At 47.7% G+C, this 21540-nt stretch overlaps 5 non-coding genes and 1 pseudogene across 5 annotated transcripts; 4 read left to right on the forward strand and 2 right to left on the reverse strand.

Annotated features, from left to right (window-relative positions):
- The first annotated feature begins 373 nt into the window (after positions 1–373).
- Positions 374–15290, forward strand: LOC131700631 (uncharacterized; annotated as a pseudogene).
- Positions 5236–5308, reverse strand: trnav-aac (transfer RNA valine (anticodon AAC)). Its single transcript has one exon. It is a non-coding gene; the product is annotated as a tRNA-Val (tRNA).
- On the forward strand, positions 5436–5508 carry trnav-cac (transfer RNA valine (anticodon CAC)). Its single transcript has one exon. It is a non-coding gene; the product is annotated as a tRNA-Val (tRNA).
- A 1130-nt stretch (positions 15291–16420) lies between the features above and the next one.
- Positions 16421–16560, forward strand: LOC117968785 (U4 spliceosomal RNA). The gene has a single exon (XR_004662383.1). It is a non-coding gene; the product is annotated as a U4 spliceosomal RNA (small nuclear RNA).
- Positions 16561–17398: 838 nt separating this feature from the next.
- trnav-aac (transfer RNA valine (anticodon AAC)) lies at positions 17399–17471 on the reverse strand. The gene has a single exon. It is a non-coding gene; the product is annotated as a tRNA-Val (tRNA).
- Positions 17472–17591: 120 nt separating this feature from the next.
- On the forward strand, positions 17592–17664 carry trnav-cac (transfer RNA valine (anticodon CAC)). Its single transcript has one exon. It is a non-coding gene; the product is annotated as a tRNA-Val (tRNA).
- The last annotated feature ends 3876 nt before the right edge of the window (positions 17665–21540 follow it).

Below are 21540 nucleotides of genomic sequence, written 5' to 3' on the forward strand. Positions count from 1 at the left end.
GTAGGGTGTCAATCACCCTATTAGAAAAACCCAGATGGCTCAAATGGAGCCGCTCAGGGGCCAAACCCAGAGCTGTAGGCTCAATGGGTCGTTGCCACAGAGCACCCTGTGCCTGGCTGAGCAGGTCGCGGCGACTGGGCAACTGCCAAGGCTGTCTGCACAGGAGCTGTATCAGTGAGGCAAACCAGGCTCTCTTGGGCCAGTGAGGTGCTACTAGTAGGACCGTGGCCCTGTCCTGTCTGATCTTCTCCAGACACAGAGGTAGCAAAGCTATCGGCGGAAACGCATACAGTGGGCGCGCTGGCCATTGGTGAACCAATGCGTCGACCCCTAGACACCCTTCGTCTCTCATTATGGAGAACCACAGGGTGCAATGCGTCGACTCCTAGGAGGCAAAAAGGTCGATCTCCGCTCTCCCAAACCGTTTCCATATGAGGCTGACAACCTCGGGATGGAGTCTCCAATCTGCGCCGCCCTGAACCTGCCTCGAGAGGAGGTCTGCGGCAATGTTCACCACTCCAGGTAGGTGTACCGCTCGGAGTGAGAGGAGATGGGTGTGTGCCCAGACCAGAAGCCTGTTGACCACCTTGTTGAGACTTGGTGATCTTGTACCACCCTGGTGGTTGATGTAAGCCACCACTGTCGTGTTGTCCGTCCGGACAAGCACGTGTCTCCCCCTGATTTCCTCTAGAAAGAACTGAAGAGTGAGAAACACTGCTTGCAGTTCTAGAAGATTTATGTGTCGGCCCAGCCACGGAGGCCGCCAAACCCCTTGTGCACCCCGACCGTTCCACACCCCACCCCAACCATGGTTGGAGGCGTCGGTGGTAACGACTTCTCTTCTTGTGACCGCTCCCAGCCTGATGCCTAGGCGTAGGTGGGCCGGTTGTTTCCACCAAGAGAGAGTTCGGAGACAATATCTGGACACTGTCACCAAACTGTTGCGGTTCAGCATTGGGTGAGGGACCATCCTGTGAACCAGGCCTGAAGGGGCCGCATATGCAGGAGACCCAGGGGAAGGGATTGAGAAGCTGCTGCCATCAGGCCCAGAAGTTTCTGGAATGTCACCACTGGTAAAGCTCTGCCTAACTGGAATAGGTCTAGGCAGGCTGATATGCTTGACACCCTGTCGTCCAACAGCACTGCTGACATGGATCGGGCGTCCAGACTCAAACCCTACTTGAGCTGGCGTCAGTTGACTTTTCGCATGATTCACCTTCAGACCTAGTCTGGATAGGTGATCGGTGACAAGTTCCGTGTGTTGCAGCGCTTGACCTGGCGACTCCGCACAAATGAGCCAGTCGTCCAGGTAGTTTAGAACTCTGATACCGTTGAGTCTCAAAGTGGCCAGGATAGCATCCATGCATTTCGTGAGAACCCGTGGCGCTAGGGATAGGCCGAACGGCAGTACACGGAACTCGTAGCCTTTCCCTTAAAAGGCAAACCGAAAATACTTCTGGTGCCCTGGTTTTATGGGAATGTGGAAGTAGGCGTCCTGCAAGTCCACTGTCGTGAACCAGTCGCCCGGCCTGATGGACTGCGACAGCTGTCGCAAGGTCAACATCTTGAACCGCCTGCGGCTCAGATACAGGTTGACCTGTCTGAGATCGAGGATCGGTCTGAGGCCGCCGTCCCGTTTGGACACCAGAAAGTATTTGGAGTAGAACCCCCGACCATGTTGGAGGGTGGTAAGATGCGAATAGCCTGCTTTTGCAGGAGGCGGTGGCCTCTGATACCACTGCTTCTTAAGTGGTGGTGCCGGCTTAGGGGCAAGGTCACTAAATGCCTTTGTCGCTTCCCTTGCCGCTTTGGATCGAAGCAACAAATCGTCCACTGCAGGGCCGAATGTATGCCCTGGCGTGATGGGCGCGTCCAGCAAAGCAGCCTTGTTATTCTCTGTCAGCCTGGCTTGAGAGAGCCACAGCTGACGGCGCTCAGCCACCAATGCTGCCATACTGCACCCTGTTGCTTGACTCAGAAGCTGTGCTAGTCGTAGCAACATTTGGGAGATCAGCCGCAGCTCCTCTGTCTGATCGAGGGTCAGTCCCCCCTCAGCAGCGGAGCCTCAGATGTGGCTCTGGTAAGCCACCAAACAGGTATTGTAGTTGCCCAACCGGGCAACAAAGGCATTAGCGGAGTAAGCCTTCTTTAGAAGGACCTCTGTGACCCGACATTGCTTGTTTGGGCAAGCCGCATCTTTGGACAGCAGCGCAAGGTTCGCTGGTTGCGCCAAAGCTGGAATAGTGGACCCGCCAGGGGGAAACTAGACCAGACCCATTTTATCCCCCTTGTGAACCCTATAGGTCGTACCTGACCTAGGGACCGCAGGGGCTGTGGCCGGGTGCTGCCACGATGAGGTCAGTTCCCACCAAAAATCCGGGTGGATGGGCGGGGCCTCAGAGGGTAGCTCCTTACGCTCATCATAAACAGAGCACCTCTCAACTGTCGCACTCGGCCATGGCACCCTAAGTGCGTCATTGGCTCGACGCATCAGGGGTATGAGCTCCCTAGGCAAGGGAATCAGAGGCAGTGAGTCCAACACTGGATCCTCTGAAAAGAACACCTCACGCTCCTCAGCTCCTTCTGAAGCGAGGACAGAGAGAGTGTCCTCCATTCCCCCCCCCCCCCCCCCCCCAACTCAACCTCTGCCAGTTCCGGTGGCGGACGGGGGGAGAGAGAAGCCGCTTGTGAAGGTGGAGCAACAGGCGCTTGCACCACAGCAGGTGCCTGCACTGGCAGAGACCACACCTGCAACAACTGGGTCAGAGTTGACTGCTGTTGCTGGAACATCTCACACATATACCGCCAGCGGTCCGATGATCGGGACCTGTGCCTCCTTTTCTTACCCCTTGGGGAAGGAGAAGCAGGAGAGGAAGAGGGACTCCTTGGAACCCCGTGCCCTGGCACCGTGCTCAGCGGAGAGAGGCCTCTGGCTAAACTCCCTGGAATGGCTGGAATGGCGCTCCATGGAGCAGTGCTCTCCAGAACTGCGCTCCCTAAAGCGCCCCCTACTACTACCAGCTGCCTCTGCAGGAGGTAACTGCGCCGGGGTAATGGAGACATCACTGGACTGGCGCATAAGCCTGGACCGTAGTGATCGCTTGCTGAAAACAGCGCACTGCACACAAAAGGCAGGGTCTGCCAGAGCTCGCTCTGCGTGCTAATGACCTAAGCAGCGCACACATCTTTCGTGGCCATCAGCCACTGGCAGCTTGGCGCCACAGTCAATACAACTGTGAAACATAGTGTAGGTACCAACAGGCTTAGTAAACTAGTGTGGGTACCCAATGTAAAGTACACCCAACAGTTAGCTTGGTACCGAACCTGGTACTGAGCGTTTGTTCTAGGTACTGAGGGAGTTGGTACCAACAGACTTAGTAAAACTAGTCTGGGTACCAATAAAAGCCTGGTACCGAACGTCAGTTCTGGGTACCGTTGGTATCAACAGACCTGGTATGAACCAGTCTGGGTACCAAATACAAATACCTACCGTCAGTACCGAAGCATATGCTAATGCGGTAACGTCCGTACCGAAGCATATGCAAACGCGGTAGCGTCAATACCGAGCGAATGAAAAACGCGGTACTGAGACGCGGTACTGTGTCTCAATAGAGAATTAATAAGTGAAAGGCTGTGTCAACTCTGGTACTGAGGTACAAAGAAGAAAAAACGCAAACCTATGCTAATGCACAACAGCAGCAGCCAGCAATCCTACAAAAGCAGGAGATCTCACAAAGAGATGCACGCCAGCTAACCGTACAGTGAAGAAGACCGTGTAACAGTACTATACTTCAAAGGTTGCGTCAGCTCTGGTACCAAGGTACAAGAAGAGAAAACGCTAAACTTGTGCTAATGCACAACAACAGCCAGCAATCTTAAAAAAAGCAGGAGATCTCACGAAGAGATTCCCGCTAGCTAACTGTACAGTCAAGAAGACTGGGTAACAGTAGTTACAGGTTATTCTCAAGCCTGAAAATAACCTCTGTACTACAGCCGTAATACAGTGTCCTGTGAGCCCACAGAACTGAATCCCGTTTTCTGTAAGAAAAAAACAAGGGAAGCAGTATACAGTAATGTAAACAACACTGAATACACAAAATAATAATACAACAACAAAACTATCACGGGGATAGAACTTTTTTTTTTTTTTTTTTTCTGGAACAGAGCCCTGTCCAGATGAGAGTTATCTGCCGTAATAGTGAAATAGACCCGGAGGGAGGGCGAACGCAAGTCGCAGGCTCCCGCTGGCGCACTGCCAGGTCGGGCTGACTAGATCAAAAACTCGGCAATAATATAATATTTTAAACAACGGTAGCGACCGTGAGTAAAAACACTGTTAGAGACAGAATACTGCAAAAACAGGTTAAACAAGGCAATACTACTAAGTAATAAGAAATACTTAGCTCACATGCTTTCACTCTTAGTGAAAAAGGAAAAAGAGAATTTGCAAAAGGCTGCAATGTGCTTTTGTCGGGGCAACTCATATTGCGTCATGCACTCTGGCGAGATTTTGTTGGTATAATGCTTTTCAGTTCTTGGGTTCTTAAAGGGGAATAACCCATTAGCGATGGTTAATATTTCGTACTTCAAAGAGAACAACGCATCATCTTTCATTTTACAAAACATGGGGCTTTTGACGCGGAGAAAACTTTCTAGACAAATACTAAATGAGCTAAACATCACTTTGCCTCCCCAGCCATGTTAATAGATATCTGGCTTTTTTGCAGTAGCATTAAAGTTGTGGTGACACACGAGAAAGAAACATGGAAATCTGTTTTTGGGGTTGGGGAGTTAACCTACTAAACAATTTACGCACATGAATATATAATGAAAACAGCCATGCATGGAGGTCATGGGCACTCTCCGTTCTATTGTGTTCTTTTCTCCCAAATATATCATGCACATTATGTAACTTCTCTTCAAAGGCAATTGTAGTATTCAGACTGTAGTTGCAAAAATAATACAATGTCTTTTGACCAGAGTTCATCTTTTAAAAACAACTACTTCGCCAACAGAAGAAAAAAAAGGCTCATAGAAGACGGTTTCGCTCCGTCGACCTCTGGGTTATAAGGCTCAGCACGCTTCCGCTGCGCCACTCTGATACAGCTGTTTCTCAAATGAAATACCCATTAATAAAATAAAATAAATAAATCAATTCTCAGTGCAACTTTTTGACGCAGTCTCCTGCTGGACTCACAGAGAGCGGAGACCGCAACAAAAAAATGAACACGCACATGTTTCCACCCGGTTTTGAACCGGGGACCTTTCGCGTGTTAGGCGAACGTGATAACCACTACACTATGGAAACTTTCACATGTACATTGTTACATTCAGCTGGGCTTTAAGTGAAGCCTGCCTTGCACTGCAGGATCCAAAATGGGTAATCGGCACTGTATGCTTAGAGCGCAACACACGAATCGTTTATTAAGCAACATGTTTCCATAGTGTAGTGGTTATCACGTTCGCCTCACATGCGAAAGGTCCCCGGTTCGAAACCGGGTGGAAACACAGCATGGCATATTTTTTTCACTGTATGTAATTAATCTCCCCAGGTAAACAGCCACCCAGACCAGAACGATGTATTTGTAGTGTGCATGGTGCATTGTCAATGCAAGTCTGACTGTATATTAAACGGAGTGAGAATGCACTCTGCAACGTTTTGGCTTCGACTGCTGCTTGACTCACAGAAACGACAATGTTGATACTCTGACTCTTCTTCTTAAAATGCATGTTAAAATGCGAAATGTTTTCAAATTCCATGACTTCGCAGGTCTGTACAGAACAAGACGACTATCTGGTCCACAAAATGTTAATTAAAACTCTTACAGAGTATGTGCTGCATAGATCGCAGAGTTAAAAGAAGTGCCCCTCTACCATGTCAAGCATTTCATCTTCTGTTATTGTATTTTTGGTTCTCGTAGAACAAAGAAGAGTTTGATCAAATATGTCCTTCATTCCAAAAAAGCTCAGGTGGGCGATCGTTAGGTTGAATATCTAAATTTCCCGGGTTATATCCCGAGTTTCGACACATGTCAGGTTTATTTTTATACCTACAGAATCAGTGGTACAAGTATTGCAGTTAAATTTTATGCTTTTCAAATCTGTGCACGAAAGGGAGTGCCCAAATCAGAATGAAAGTCACAGGGCGGCGGGAGTAATCAAAACATTGCAAAAGAAAAATACACTGCATTAAACAAATCATTTGGACCTGTCTAAAATGAGCAATCCAGGTTCAATTCATTGTTTTGCCCTTTCGATGGCAGCATTGTAAAAAATGACCTGCACATTTCTCTGCTGGTTTCGGGTAGCAAACAAGAAGCTGTGTTTTCTCATATGATCTAGTGGTTAGGATTCCTGTTTTTTCACCCAGGTGACCCGGGTTCAACTCCCTGTATGAGAATTCATTTATTTACTTGTGGAGGTAATTGTCAGATAAAAGGATTGAAAAATGAAATCCCACATTGAAGGATGGGGAAACTTATAACTAGTGACCATTATAAAAAAAATAAAAATAATAATCTTTGCTTATGTTAGATGCAAGAGAGCGAGACAGATAGATTTGCATCTTGCTATCCCATCACTCTGTCACAGGTGACGCTGAACTAGTTATTCCGTGTAGTATTACATTGGACTCCTTTGCATTGAGGATCTCAGTAAGCTACAGTGCACGGTTCATCAACTGATTCAGTTTCAGTTATGTTAAGTCTGTCAACTGATGATGTAGGGCAAGGCAACAACTGAGTGCCCAAATATATGAATCACAGTGAGTTTTGACCTCCTTTAGTATTCTGGATGTAGCGCATACCTTGCAAAATGACCCGGTGTGAACAAAAGGAAATATATAGAAATAATATGTACAGCTAAACGTGTCCAAGTATCTTATAGGAATAAAGTCAGACCATGGAAATCCACACCTGTGCTGGAGAAACATTGGATCAAGGGACTTCTTGTGGAAACAACTAGAGCGAAACCTAGTACAGAAGCTGATTCCTGCTGGGAACGTGTGGATATGCTGGACATGGACTAGGCGATTTCAAATATGGAATGTACTTTGATATAAAAATGAAGTGTTAGAGGTTTTTTGAAGGAGGGATAAAGAGAGAGTATTCTTGTACCGCTAGTAGATGGCTCTCTTGCTCCATGAAATAGGTCAGTCCACTCTTGTTTAGATAAGACATTTAGTTTATTTATTTTATTTAGCAGACGCCTTTATCCAAGGTTACTTACAGAGACTAGGGTGTGTGAACTATGCATCAGCTGCAGAGTCACTTACAACTATGTCTCACCCGAAAGACGGAGCACAAGGAGGTTAAGTGACTTGCTCAAGATCACACAATGAGTCAGTGGCTGAGATGCGATTTGAACTGGAGACCTTCTGGTTACAAGCCCTTTTCTTTAACCACTGTACCACACAGCCTCCTATGTAACACACAGCATCCTATAAATACTTAGAGATCTGGGAATTTCTAACGATTTACTGCTTGTGTATCTTCAGAAAGCATGACACTTGATAAGAATGCACAATTTCGGCTAGAAAGTGGACGTTAATCACACCTACAAATTTATGTTTCCAAAAACAAGATAAGAAAGGAATTCTTTGCAACACATAAATTAACATTAAAACTTAGCAGCCAAGGTCTTAAGAAAAAAACCTGTTTTGTCTGACTTTTGCATGAACAAAGAACAGGGTCAAAACTAGTTCAGTCATTATAAAATATATAAGAGTTGAATGCATTTATACTGGCCTGTATTTGGATTTAAACCTTAGAGGGATTCACCAAAGAAATAAAGTGATATTATAAATTCTAGGAGCAACTGTTAAACTGAAGTCAATTAATTCATAGTAAAAAAAGGTTCAGTGCTAATTGACACTGTTTATAGTTTATAATGGTCAAAGAATAGAAATTAGACACAAAGGTATTATAAATTAATAAAATAAATGATCAACCCCTTTTTTAGACAGCGTGATATTTGAAACTGAGCAGTATTCGATTTCATTAAATGGGAAAGTGGTACAGTTTCTTTCTCCTTCTATTGAACAACAAGACCTCTAGACATTATGACATCCATTGAATTATAGAATATAAAAGGTGTTGTGTTATGTTCTTGTGTTAGTTTGTAATGATATACTATAATGTGCCTTGTTGTTAATCCACTATACTATTGTCTAATGATGGTAGATGGAGTCATTATAATGTGGTTCTTTGAAACTGCTGCATTGAAAAAGGGGCCTCTCTCCTTATCAAGAAGTACGGGCTGTAGAGAAAGGAGGGGTCTTATTACATTACACTCTAACAAAGCTGCAAGTCTTATAGATTTGGAGTGTTAAGGTTTATGGAATTAGTGGTTTAGCACAGATAAGAATATATCTTGAAATAATATGCAAAAATTATGGCTTAACAGACATTGATAGGTCATATATCTAAAAAAAAGTGTTTGCACAGACTCTGGCCTTGGAAAAAACAAGAGACTGTGGGAATTGCTTGTAAAAACACATTCTCAGAGTCAGGTACAGGTCAGAGCCTGGTTAGTGCATCTTTTAAGGGATAAAAAAATGTAATGAAAACTATTACCACTTAAACTTAGTGAAAATAATTGACTTGAATATTGTATGAGACAATCTTTAGTCAAATACCCTGTTAGACAATGGTATATGGAATCAAAACTGACTCATTAAAAACATGATGAAACACAGTATGAGGTTAAAAGAAACACAAAACTATTATTTGTATAAGGAATAGGAGCTGTCTCAACAGATTAATGACTGGATTTAATTGAGGCATCCCATGTATTCCAATGAGACGAAAAACCTATATAACTCCTAAGTAATTACAATGGAGTACCACACTCATCCCAGACAGGGTAATGTGGTCCATCTTCTGCAGACCTACACAATTGAGCTGATTGAACTCAGTTTCATTTGCCTGGTGAAGACAGTCATATTCCTTTACGATTTATATTAAAGGGTAAGCATTAATCAATTATTATTTTATCTCACAGGTATTGCATGTATTGCTATAAGGGACTCGCTCTATGTTTTAGAAATAAGAGAGAGTTTTGTTGAATGTGCTGAAATAGACCATTGGGTACATTAGGTGACGTGTTCTTGGCCTGCTTGTCGGCCTTGAATACACATATATATATGGACTGACTGGTGCGTCTGTCAGCTGGGGATACGAAGTAGCCTGTAGCTATTCTATCCAATATTTAACCGTTAATAAACCGAACGACTACTAATCAAACTCTGATTCGTAAAAATCTTTAAATACATGAGTCTGTCAATTTCTAGGGTACTAAGTTAGTCATCTGGATATATTGCGGGTCAAGAGCATAATAAAAATACCCCAAAAGGAGTAGTACCATCTCTGTCCTCCTCACGTCTCCCATGAGATAAGAGTGTATGCTGAGCAAAATAAAAAGAGTACGTAAAGAAATCTGAACCCTCAGAATTCGTGACAACTATTATGTGCACCAAAGCAATGACGGTCTATACTTCAGTTCATATATAATCGGAATAAAAAAATGGACTCTGTTGCATTGTGAGGCTGCAGTGTCGATAATATAAACCTCTACGTTTGAGGGATCATTTAACTGTACTGTATTATATAGCAGAAACTTGCCCACCGGCAAGTCAAATGTCTTTGCTGTAGGGGGTAGCATTTAGTTATCCCAAGTTCCCTTTCAAGTCGAAAATAACCATCAAGGTATGGGATATTGCCGTCAGGCAGTAGCGATTGGCTGAGCTTTTATAGCAAAGCTGCCGATATACGCAGCGCGCAGAGACTCACTTCCTCTTTTGTCTTCAGCATTGGTAGCGGTAGGTATTAGAGCCCGTAGCTGATTGTACTCAATAAGCTTAAAGCTTGAGAAGCTGGTTTTTGCCCCTTCTCAGAGTTTATTTCAGTTACACTCTTCGGAGTCGTTATTATTATTTAAGGATTTTATATATTGTGTATATTTTTATATATTTTATATATTTCCTTCACGCTTTGCTTGCATCGCGTTGTCTCGTGGTCTCCCGTCTTTCCTTTATTAATTAATTTTGATTATTGTGTTGTGTTTTGGGTTGTATTAAAATATATATTTTTCTGTGTGTATTTTTATATATTTGTGATGCACGTTGCGTTGGCCTTGGCCGCGCGCGTGTCTGCAGCCCCGGTCTTGCCTTGGCTAGACCGCGTGTGTGTGGAGCCTGCTCTGCTGTCTCCCACGTACTGCCTGCGGTGAAAAAAAAAAAAAAAAAAACGCGTGGTAGTTGTACTGTGCCCACATATACTGTGTCCCAGTCACTTAATCACCACCAGCAGTACTGCTGCAGCAAAAAAAAAAAAAAAAAAAAAAAATCCCATTCACTACACGGAGGAAGACGACCACTAAGCCTCAATCCCCAGCACCAGCAGGTAAGTAGTGCACAGCATCAGACACTGTACCAGCACATAGCGTCTCCGCTCTGCGGGTCAGCTGACGCTTAGGCGTCTGTGCTAGCGTTCTACGCTCGGTACTCACGCTCCGGCGTGCTGCGCTTAGGCGCTTGGTGTCGGCACTTTGCCACTTGGTGCAGCGCTTCGGCGCTTTGTGCAGCGCATCAGCGCTTGGTGCTAGCGCGTCTGCGCTTGGGGACTTCGGCGCATCGACGCTCGGTGCACGCACCTCGACGCTCGACGCTTCGGCGCTCGACGCTCGGTGCACGCACCTCGACGCTCGACGCTTCGGCGCTCGACGCTCGGTGCACGCACCTCGACGCTCGACGCTTCGGCGCTCGACGCTCGGCGCGTCGGCGCCTCGACGCTCGGTGCACGCACCTCGACGCTCGACGCTCGGTGCACGCACCTCGACGCTCGACGCTTCGGCGCTCGACGCTCGGCGCATCGACGCCTTGACGCTCGGTGCACGCACCTCGACGCTCGGCGCTTCGGCGCTTCGACGCTTCGACGCGTCGATGCACGCACCTCGACGCTCGACGCTCGAAGCTCGACGCTCGGTGCACGCACCTCGACGCTCGACGCTCGGTGCACGCACCTCGACGCTCGGCGCTTCGACGCCTTGTCGGTGCACGCACCTCGACGCTCGGTGCACGCACTTCGGCGCTCGCTCGGTGCACGCACCTTGACGCTCGGCGCTTCGACGCCTTGACGCTCGGTGCACACACCTCAACGCTCGACGCTTCGGCGCTCGACGCTTGGCGCATCGACGCCTTTACCATCAGTGCACGTCCACGCTTCGGCAACCATGTCCGGGTTCCACCGTTGCGTCACCTGCCAGGCAAAATTGCCAGCGAGCGATCCCCATGAGGACTGTGTGGCGTGTCTGGGGCCAGAGCACGCCGCATCCGCGTTGGCGGATAGGGCTTTTTGCCATCTTTGTGCTGGTTTCCAGACACGCACCCTCCGCCAAAGGGCGAAGAAAGCAGTGGGTGGGCGCTCTCCTTCCACTGGATCATCCCACACCATTTCTGCCCCGCCGTCATCTACGGCGACGCCGCCAGGGCGGCTGCAGCTCTCCAGGAGCCCGTCCTCCCAGCTAACGGCTGGTCAGAGGTCCCCCACCAGACGCGCTCGGGAGCGCAGCCCCTCCCCTCGTAGGGTACGCCCCCGTCGGGAGTCTAGGTCGCACTCCAGATCGCCTCGACGGAGAGCACGCTCTCGTTCCCCTCGTCGGGACAGGCGATACAGAGACAGGTCGGGGGTGGCAGAGCTAACCTCCAAAATGTCTCAATTCATGGAGGTTATGATGGGGCAGCAGTCCATCCTCATGTCCTTAGCAAATGTGGTGCCTCCAGTCCCAGGACAACCGACTGGGCCCATTGCTAGTCAGCCAGTGGCCCCTCCACAACCTGCACCGGTCGTCGCTCCTCCAGTGCAGTCTCAAGGGGAGTGGGATATCGATGCGCTGTCTAGAGACGCATCTGACATCCTAGAGGGGGACAGTACAGAGGCTGAGGTAGCCTCCCAGCACTCTGAGGACGAGCTCCACGTGCTGGACACCAATGACCCTACGTGGTCTGTGGTGGACAGAGCAACCCGCCACTTGGGCGTCGAGTGGCCGATGGCGGAACCACCTCGGCGCTCCTTGTTTGAGTCGCCTTCAGCCCAGTCCAGTCAGTCCAGGATGCTTCCGGCATTCCCAGACTTTATTAAGGAGGTACAGTCCACTTGGGGGGCTCCGGCCTCTGCCCCGGCGACTTCTCGCAAGGCCTCGGCCTTTAACATGCAAGGGGCAAGTGAGGCTGGGTTGGCGTCCTTCCCACCTGTGGACGCTGCGTTCGCCGCGTTGGTGAAGACGCCAACATTATCGGGGCTGACGAAAGATCCTGCATGCCCCAATAAGCAGTGCAGGACCACTGAGGTACACCTCAAGAAGGGGTACGCTGCGGCCACAGAGGCGGTCAAGCTCTCTAATGTGGCCAGCTTGCTGACGGTCTACCAAGCGGCATTAATCAAAGACCTGCCTGAGTGCCCTTCGGCGGCCCTCAGAAGCGAGTTGGGGACCGTCAGTCAACTGCTGGTGAAGCTGGCCCAGCTCAACGCGCGGGCTCACGGCAGGAGCATCGCGTCTCTGGTGGTGGCCAGAAGGCAGCTCTGGCTCTCGCAGGCGAGAGTGCAGGAACCTGATAAGGCCCCGTTGCTGGATGCCCCAATCACACCGGGACACACATTTGGTCCAGCGGTGGAGGAGATGCTGCAACGCTCCGCCAAGGCGCGGGAGGCGTCACAGCAAATGGCGAAAATGTGGCCAAAACCGTCGTTCCAGCCGAAGCGGCCTCAGGAACATCAGTGGCGCAGGGCACCACCGCAGCACCAGCCACGGCCAGGGGGTACTAAGACCTCTCCCTCAAGCACAGCAGCGCGCGGTCAACCTCCTTTTTCAAGACCGCAGCGCGGAGGGTGGCGCCCTAGAGGTGGTGCCAAGCCACGCCCTCGGGGCTCTGGCCAGGCCCCTCGCGAACGAGCCCAGCCCAAACAGCCCTGAGAACACCAGGCAGCTGTTAACCCTCCCCTACACTGTCTCCCAGCTCCAGTTCTGGCAACAATGCACCAACGACATCTGGGTGCACAAAACTATATCCACCGGGTACACCCTTCAGTTCCAGTTAAAACCTCCCCCCTTTCGGGGAGTGGTCGTAACTGCAGTGAAGGACTCGGTTCAGTCCTCAGCTCTGAATGTGGAAATACAAGCATTGCTCAGCAAGCGTGCCATTCAACAAGTAGACCCTGCTCTGATCGACCAGGGGTTCTATTCCAAATACTTCCTGGTGCCCAAGAAGGACGGCGGGCTCCGTCCTATTTTAGATCTGCGAGTACTGAACAAATACCTGCGGGTGTTATCGTTCAGGATGCTTACGCACAGGCACATCATCCAGTCAGTCCGACACGGCGACTGGTTCACCACCGTGGACCTGACAGATGCGTACTTTCACGTTCCCATCTGCCCGGGTCACAGGAAGTATCTGCGTTTCGCATTCCAGAGCAGGGTATACGAGTTTTGTGTCCTTCCATTCGGCCTGTCACTAGCTCCTCGAACCTTTTCGAAATGTATGGATGCCATTCTAGCTCCCTTGCGGGCTCAAGGTGTCCGACTGCTGAATTATCTGGACGACTGGCTCGTCTGTGCGCAGTCGAAGGAGCAGGTGGCACAGCACACAGTGATGGTTACAGACCATCTTCGGCGGCTAGGTCTGAAGATCAATTCAGAAAAGAGCCGCCTAGTGCCGAGCCAACAGACCGAATTCTTGGGTCTACATCTGGACTCAGTGTCCATGGAAGCGACCCTGTCGACACAAAGAGTTGCCTCAATAGAGCGGTGTCTTGCCCTATTCAGGTTGAGACAAACAGTCAGCATGGAGCTGTGTCAGCGCATGCTGGGGTTGATGGCTGCCGCCTCACAAGCCCTTCCTTTGGGCTTACTACACCAGAGACCTCTGCAGGCCTGGTTCAATGCCTTCGCGTTGCATCCGCGGAGAGACAAACACCGCAGGCTAAGGGTATCCCAAGCCTGCTGGGAAGCGCTACGCTGGTGGAGAGTTCCGTCAAACCTCCGCCAAGGCGTACGCTTGGGTCCCATTTTCAGAAGGCAGGTCATCACGACCGACGCTTCCAACCACGGTTGGGGAGCAGTCTGGAACGGGACAGGGACCCGTGGAGTGTGGTCAGGACCCTGGAGGTCAGCCAACATCAACGCTCTGGAGCTCAGAGCGGTGGACCTCGCCCTCCGGCACTTCTTGCCAGTGCTTCTAGACAAGCACGTGTTAGTGCGGTCAGACAACACCACAGTAGTGGCGTATATCAATCGCCAGGGCGGATTGCGGTCCCCCAGTCTTCACCAGATGGTAACGCGGCTGTTGCTCTGGGCTCAACCGCGTTTAGCCTCTCTGCGTGCAGTTCATCTGCCGGGCAGAGTCAATTACGCAGCGGATCTCCTGTCCAGAGGAGGTCCTCTTGTGGGCGAATGGCGTCTCCACCCTCAAGTGGTGGAGCGCATCTGGGAATGGTTCGGCACAGCGCAGGTCGATCTCTTCGCTTCGCGAGAGACCACGCACTGTCCCCTATGGTTCTCGGTGAAGGACCTCGACAGCCCCCTGGGGGTGGATGCACTGGCTCACAAATGGCCGCCAGGGCTCCTGTATGCCTTTCCACCGATTCCGATGCTCCCCGCCTTCTTGGAGAAGGTCAGGGTAGAGCGAGCGACAGTGATTCTGATCGGTGGCCTCGGAGAATATGGATCCCGAGTCTAGTGCAATTACTGCACGGTCGCCCGAGGGAGCTCCCTCTGCGAGCGGACTTGTTGTCCCAAGCTCAAGGAGAGCTTTGGCATCCGAACCCCAAACTCATGCAGTTGTGGGCTTGGCCCCTGAGCGGGAGCGCCTGTCAGCCTTAGGGCTTTCGACTGCAGTTATATCGACCATCCAGAGTGCGAGAGCGCCCTCTACTAGGTCGCAGTATGCGTATAAGTGGCAGTTGTTTCAGAGTTGGTGTCTGGCTGAGAGCCATGACCCAGTCTCCTGTCCTATGGCAGTAATATTGCAGTTTCTGCAGAAACTGCTGGATGAAGGGAAATCTCCTTCTACACTTAAAGTGTATTTAGCCGCCATTTCGGCTTGTCATGTACGCATTGACGGTTTATCACCTGGTTGCCATTTTTTGGCATCTCAGTTTCTGAAAGGCGCAAGACGCTTGCGGCCTCCAAGAACGACCAGTTTACCGTCGTGGAGCCTTGATGTGGTGCTAGAAGCCCTTACCAAGGCACCGTTTGAGCCTCTCCACAGCGTGGATATGAAGCTCATATCTATTAAGACTGCTTTTTTGCTGGCTGTGGTATCAGCAAAACGCGTGAGCGAGTTACATGCACTTTCAGTGCATCCTTCTTGTACTCGTTTTGCAGGAGACGGTTCTAAGATCTCCATGCGCCCTAATCCGGCCTTTTTACCAAAGGTTATATCCCCGTTCCACATGAACCAGTCAGTCGAGTTGATGGCGTTCCATCCTCCTCCTTTTTCTTCCCCAGAGGAAGAGCGGTTACACAGGCTCTGCCCCGTGAGGGCATTGAGGCGTTATATGGACCGTACAAGGACTGTGAGGCAGACAGAACAGTTGTTCATATGCCATGGTTCTAGATCTTTGGGTCAGCCGCTGTCTAAACAGCGCCTTTCCCACTGGATAGTGGATGCTATTAGATTAGCGTATGAATCTGCAGGCCTTCCACCACCAGGGCAGTTGAAGGCGCATTCTACCAGGGGTATGGCGACATCCTGGGCCCTCTTTCAAGGGGTGCCGGTGTCTGATATTTGCGCGGCAGCCAGTTGGGCTACGCCGCATACTTTCATGAGGTTTTACAGGTTAAATGTACTGGATTCCTCTGCTCCACTTTTTGGAGCATCTGTTTTGCACTCTATGACGCCTCAGGATGCGGACGTATAGAGTGGTTGTTAGCATGGTGTTGACTGTTCCACCTTTAAGACAGGTGTCATTACGAGCATAGACGCTGAGGCGCAGCTCCGCATATGCCTAGATGTACTGCCTACGCAGTTGCGTTATGACGTAAGTCTGTCCTACTGCCGAGAATCCTCCCTCGCGACGGCTTGGGTACACTGTTCCCATACCTTGATGGTTATTTTCGACTTGAAAGGGAACGATAGGTTGCGGATGCAACCCCGGTTCCCTGAAAGAGAAAATAACCATCAAGCCGCGTGGTCGCTTCAGAAGCCTTCACGGCCTGAAGAGCAAAAGAGGAAGTGAGTCTCTGCGCGCTGCGTATAGTAAGCTCCCAAGGGGGCGGGCTTACGTGGCAGCTCGCGCAGAGGCCTATCGGCAGCTTTGCTATAAAAGCTCAGCCAATCGCTACTGCCTGACGGCAATATCCCATACCTTGATGGTTATTTTCTCTTTCAGGGAACCGGGGTTGCATCCGCAACCTATCGTTCTGTAGCTTTGCGCAGTGGCAGTATCATAGCCCATGAGGTTTGTCCGAGGCGTGATTATTGCTAGTTGAAAACTTTAACCAATACCCCGCCGTGGTGACTTGAAATATAGTCGCCGCTGGCAATTTTTGACAGTCTCACAGAGTCTGCTATCATGTAGTTGAAAGAACAGAACAAATGTTGACGCTTTGACATTCTGGGTTTGGTTTTGTATTCTACTGATTGGGCACAACATTTGAGTTGATCTTTTTTCTCTTTATAACATACAAGTGTATTTACAAGGTTAGGGTCCGTTTCTCCTGTTGTGTCAATTATATTACTATGCAGTTGGCAGGCATTCGGAACGTGCAAGCTAACAACGCATCATCTTTCATTTTACAAAACACGGAGCTTTCGAAGCGGAGAAAAACTTCTAGACAAGTACTAAAAGAGCTAAACATCAATTTGCCTCCCCAGCCATGTTAATAGATATCTGGCTTTTTTGCAGTAGCATTAAAGTTGTGGTGACACACGAAAAAGAAATGTTTTGGGGTTGGGGAGTTAACCTACTAAACAATTTACGCACATGAATATATAATGAAAACAGCCATGCATGGAGGTCATGGGAACTCTCCGTTCTATTGCTTTCCTTTCTCCCAAATATATCATGCACATTATGTAACTTCTCTTCAAAGGCAATTTTAGTATTCAGACTGTAGTTGCAAAAATAATACAATGTCTTTTGACTAGAGTTCATCTTTTAAAAACAACTACTTTGCCAACAGAAGAAAAAAAGGCTAACAGAAGACGGTTTCGCTCCGTCGACCTCTGGGTTATAAGGCTCAGCACGCTTCCGCTGCGCCACTCTGATACAGCTGTTTCTCAAATTAAATACCCATTAATAAAATAAAATAAAAAAATCAATTCTCAGTGCAACTTTTTGACACAGTCTGCTGCTGGACTCACAGAGAGCGGAGACCGCAGCAAAAAAAATGAACAAGCACATGTTTCCACCCGTTTTCGAACCTGGGACTTTTCGGTTGTTAGCCGAACGTGATAACCACTACACTATGGAAACTTTCACTTGTGCATTGTTACATTCAGCTGGGCTTTAAGTGAAGACTGCCTTGCACTGCAGGATCCAAAATGGGTAATCGGCACTGTATGCGCAACACACGGATCGTTTATTAAGCAACATGTTTCCATAGTGTAGTGGTTATCACGTTTGCCTCACACGCGAAAGGTCACTGGTTCGAAACAGGGTGGAAACACAGCACGGCATGTTTTTTTCACTGTTTGTATTTAATCTCCCGAGGTAAACAGCCACCCAGACCAGAACGATGTAAATATTGTTCATGGTGCGTTGTCAATTCAAGTCTGACTGTATATTAAACGGAGTGAGAATGCACTCTGCAACGTTTTGGCTTCGACTGCTGCTTGACTCACAGAGACGACATTTTGATACTCTGACTCTTCTTAAAATGCATGTTAAAATGCGGAATGTTTTCAAATTCCATGAATTCGCAGGTCTGTACAGAACAAGACGACTATCTGGTCTCACAAAATGTTCATTAAAACTCTTACAGAGTATGTGCTGTGTAGATCGCAGAGATAAAAGAAGTGCCCCTCTACCATGTCAAGCATTTCATCTTCTGTTATTGTATTGCTGGTTCTCGTAGAACAAAGAAGAGTTTGATCAAATATGTCCTTCATGCCAAAAAAGCTCAGGTGGGCGATCATCTAAGTGAGTTGAATATCTAAATATCCCGGGTTATATCCCGAGTTTCGACATATGTCAGGTTTATTTTTATACCTACAGAATCAGTGGTACAAGTATTGCAGTTAAATTTTATGCTTTTCAAATCCGTGCACGAAAGGGGGTGCCCAAATCAGAATGAAAGTCACGGGGGGAGTAATCAAAACATCGCAAAAGAAAAATACGCTGCATTAAACAAATCATTTGGAGCGGTCTAAAATGAGCAATCCAGGTTCAATTCATTGTTTTGCCCTTTCGATGGCAGCATTGTAAAAAAAATTACCTGCACATCTCTCTGCTGGCTTCGGGTAGCAAACAAGAAGCAGTGTTTTCCCTTATGATCTAGTGGTTAGGATTCCTGTTTATCCACCCAGATGACCCGGGTTCAACTCCCTGTATGATCATTTGTTTATTTACTTGTGGAGGTATTTGTCAAATAAAAGGATTGAAAAATGAAACCCCACATTGACGGATGGGGAAACTTGTAACTAGTGACCATTATAAAAAAATAATCTTTGCTTATGTTAGATGCAAGAGAGCGAGACAGAGAGATTTGCATCTTGCTATCCCAGCACTCCTATGTGCACCAAAGCAATGACGTTTTCACAGTTTTTTACAAAGGAGGACACGGACAACATGCCCCACATGTCGCCCTGTTCCTGTCCAGTTTTAAATAACTTTAGCATAACAGAGACAGAAGTGTTAAAGGCACTAGGAGCTCTTAAAATAAACGAATCCCATGGGACGGATGAGATCCGCCCAATAGTACTCAAAGAAATGAAAGAAGTTATTTACAAACCGCTAACCAAGATCATGCAACAGTCTCTTGACACAGGGGTTGTACCGACAGACTGGAAAATTGCAAACGTAATACCGATCCACAAAAAGGGAGAGAAAACTGATCCAGGTAACTACAAACCAATAAGCCTGACTTCTATTATATGTAAATTTATGGAAATTATAATAAGATCCAAAATGGAAAATTACCTATATGGTAACAATATCCTGGGAGACAGTCAGCATGGTTTTAGGAAAGGGAGATTTTGTCTAACTAACCTGCTTTATTTTTTTGAGGCTGCAACATCGACAATGGATAATTGCAAAGCATACGACATGGTTTATTTAGATATCCAGAAAACTTTTGACAAAGTACCACATAAAAGATGAATTCTCAAACTGAACACAGTAGGAATTCAATGAAATGCATGCACATGGATTAGGGAGTGGTTAACATGTAGAAAACAGAAAGTACTGATTAGAAGAGAAACCTCAAAATGGTGCGAGGTAACCAGTGTTGTACCACAGGGATCAGTATTAGGTCCTCTGCTATTCCTAATCTACATTAATGATTTAGATTCTGGTATAGTTAGCAAACTTGTTAAATTTGCAAACACTGTTGAAGCAGCAAAGGTCATTCAAAATGATCTAGACAGCATTCAGAACTGGGCAGACACATGGCAAATGAAATTTAATAGAGAAAAGTGTAAAGTATTGCATGCAGGCAATAAAAATGTGCATTATAAATATCATATGAGAGATACTGAAATTGAAGAAGGGATCTATGAAAAAGACCTAGGAGTTTATGTTGACTCAGAAATGACTTCATCTAGACAATGTGGGGAAGCTATAAAAAGGGCCAACAAGACGCTTGTGAGAAGTGTTGAATTTAAATCAAGGGAAGTAATGTTAAAACTTTACAATGCATTAGTAAGACCTAACCTAGAATATTGTGTTCAGTTCTGGTCACCTCATTACAAAAAGGATATTGCTGCTCTAGAAAGAGTGCAAAGAAGAGCAACCAGAATTATCCCGGGTTTAAAAGGCATGTCGTATGCAGACAGGTTAAAAGAGTTGAATCTATTCAGTCTTGAACAAAGAAGACTATGCAGTGATTGGATTCAAACATTTAAAATCCAAAAAGGTATAAACAATGTCGACCCAGGGGAATTTTTTGACCTGAAAAAAGACACAAGGACCAGGGGTCACAAATGGAGATTAGATAAAGGGGCATTCAGAACAGAAAATAGGAGGCACTTTTTTTACACAGAGAATTGTGAGGGTATGGAACCAACTCCCCAGTAATGTTGTTGAAGCTGAAACCCTGGGATCCTTCAAGAAGCTGCTTGATGAGATTCTGGGATCAATAAACTACTAACAACCAAACGAGCAAGATGGGCTGAATGGCCTCCTTTCGTTTGTAAACTTTCTTATGTTCTTATGAGTGCTATCTTTTCAAAGCTTTTACCCAGTCCTTAATTAATGCCTGTTTTTAAAACCACCTGTTCATTTTACAAAACTAGAACCAAACGACTAAGTAATATGTATTTCAAGTCCTCTTCAGCACTCTCCATGCGTTTTGTGTTTCTTTGTGTACTATTAACATGTTTATTAACATGTTGTTGAAGCTGGTGTCACGGGTGGGGTGACCTGAGATTACCCTGATGATAATACCTATGTAGCCGACGACTACGCCACTTGTTTTTGATAAGGCAAGGACCTTAGTAACCGAATGGTATTTATACTCTCCCTTTCATGTTCTTTGATCCCCAGGTTCCCCCACACACACACAATGGAACAGTATCAGGTAAAACAATTTTTATTGTTCTCGACAGGGTACCAAAAAAAGACCACACCAGGGAATGCCAAAAAAAACAGAAAAAGCAAAAATCCACATCACACTGAGGCAATCCCCTCCTGTCGGTCACTGTCTCCGAGAAAAATAAAAACAAGGTCCACATAAAACACAATAGTCACGGACATAACAACAAAATGAGACAAAACAGAAAGAAATAGTCCGGGGGTAAATCCCACGCTCCCGGGGTCTCCCCCTCCGACTCGCTTGGTCCATGATCGGACTCCTCGTTGCTGATAGGACAGCCACTCTCCGCTAGACCTCTCCCGGCCGATCAACCACCAACCCGAAGAACCTGCGACCAGAAAGCAGGGTAAAGAAAAAGGGGCCGTCAGGGACTGTACCACAGGTAAGTAAACTGCCCCCCATCCTCCGAAGTTCTGGTCACTTCCCTTCGGCCAGCCTTTCACTTCGCGTTTCCCACTTTCCACACTCCCTGGCGCTCATCCCGTCCTTCCGTCCACCGTCCACCACTGTCCCCGTCGGACCTGGGAAAGAGGAGTGAAGCAGGGTGAAGCGTCAAGAACTAAACACAGGTAAGTAAATCACAACTTCCACCCAGAAGCTCTGGTCACTTCCCTACGGCCAGTCTTTCACTTCGAGTTTCTCTCCCATGTTCCTGCCACGCCCTCTGACCTTGCCCGATCCTCTGTGCACTGCCACCACGCCCACCCTAGAAGCTGGGCTGGAAGACCTGGGGGTGAAGTAAGTAGCACACCGTAGGCCTCGAATACACCCAAAGGTTGGTACGGGGCCAGC

This window comes from Acipenser ruthenus, chromosome 24 (assembly GCF_902713425.1).
Source record: "Acipenser ruthenus chromosome 24, fAciRut3.2 maternal haplotype, whole genome shotgun sequence".
Classification (NCBI taxonomy): domain Eukaryota; kingdom Metazoa; phylum Chordata; class Actinopteri; order Acipenseriformes; family Acipenseridae; genus Acipenser; species Acipenser ruthenus.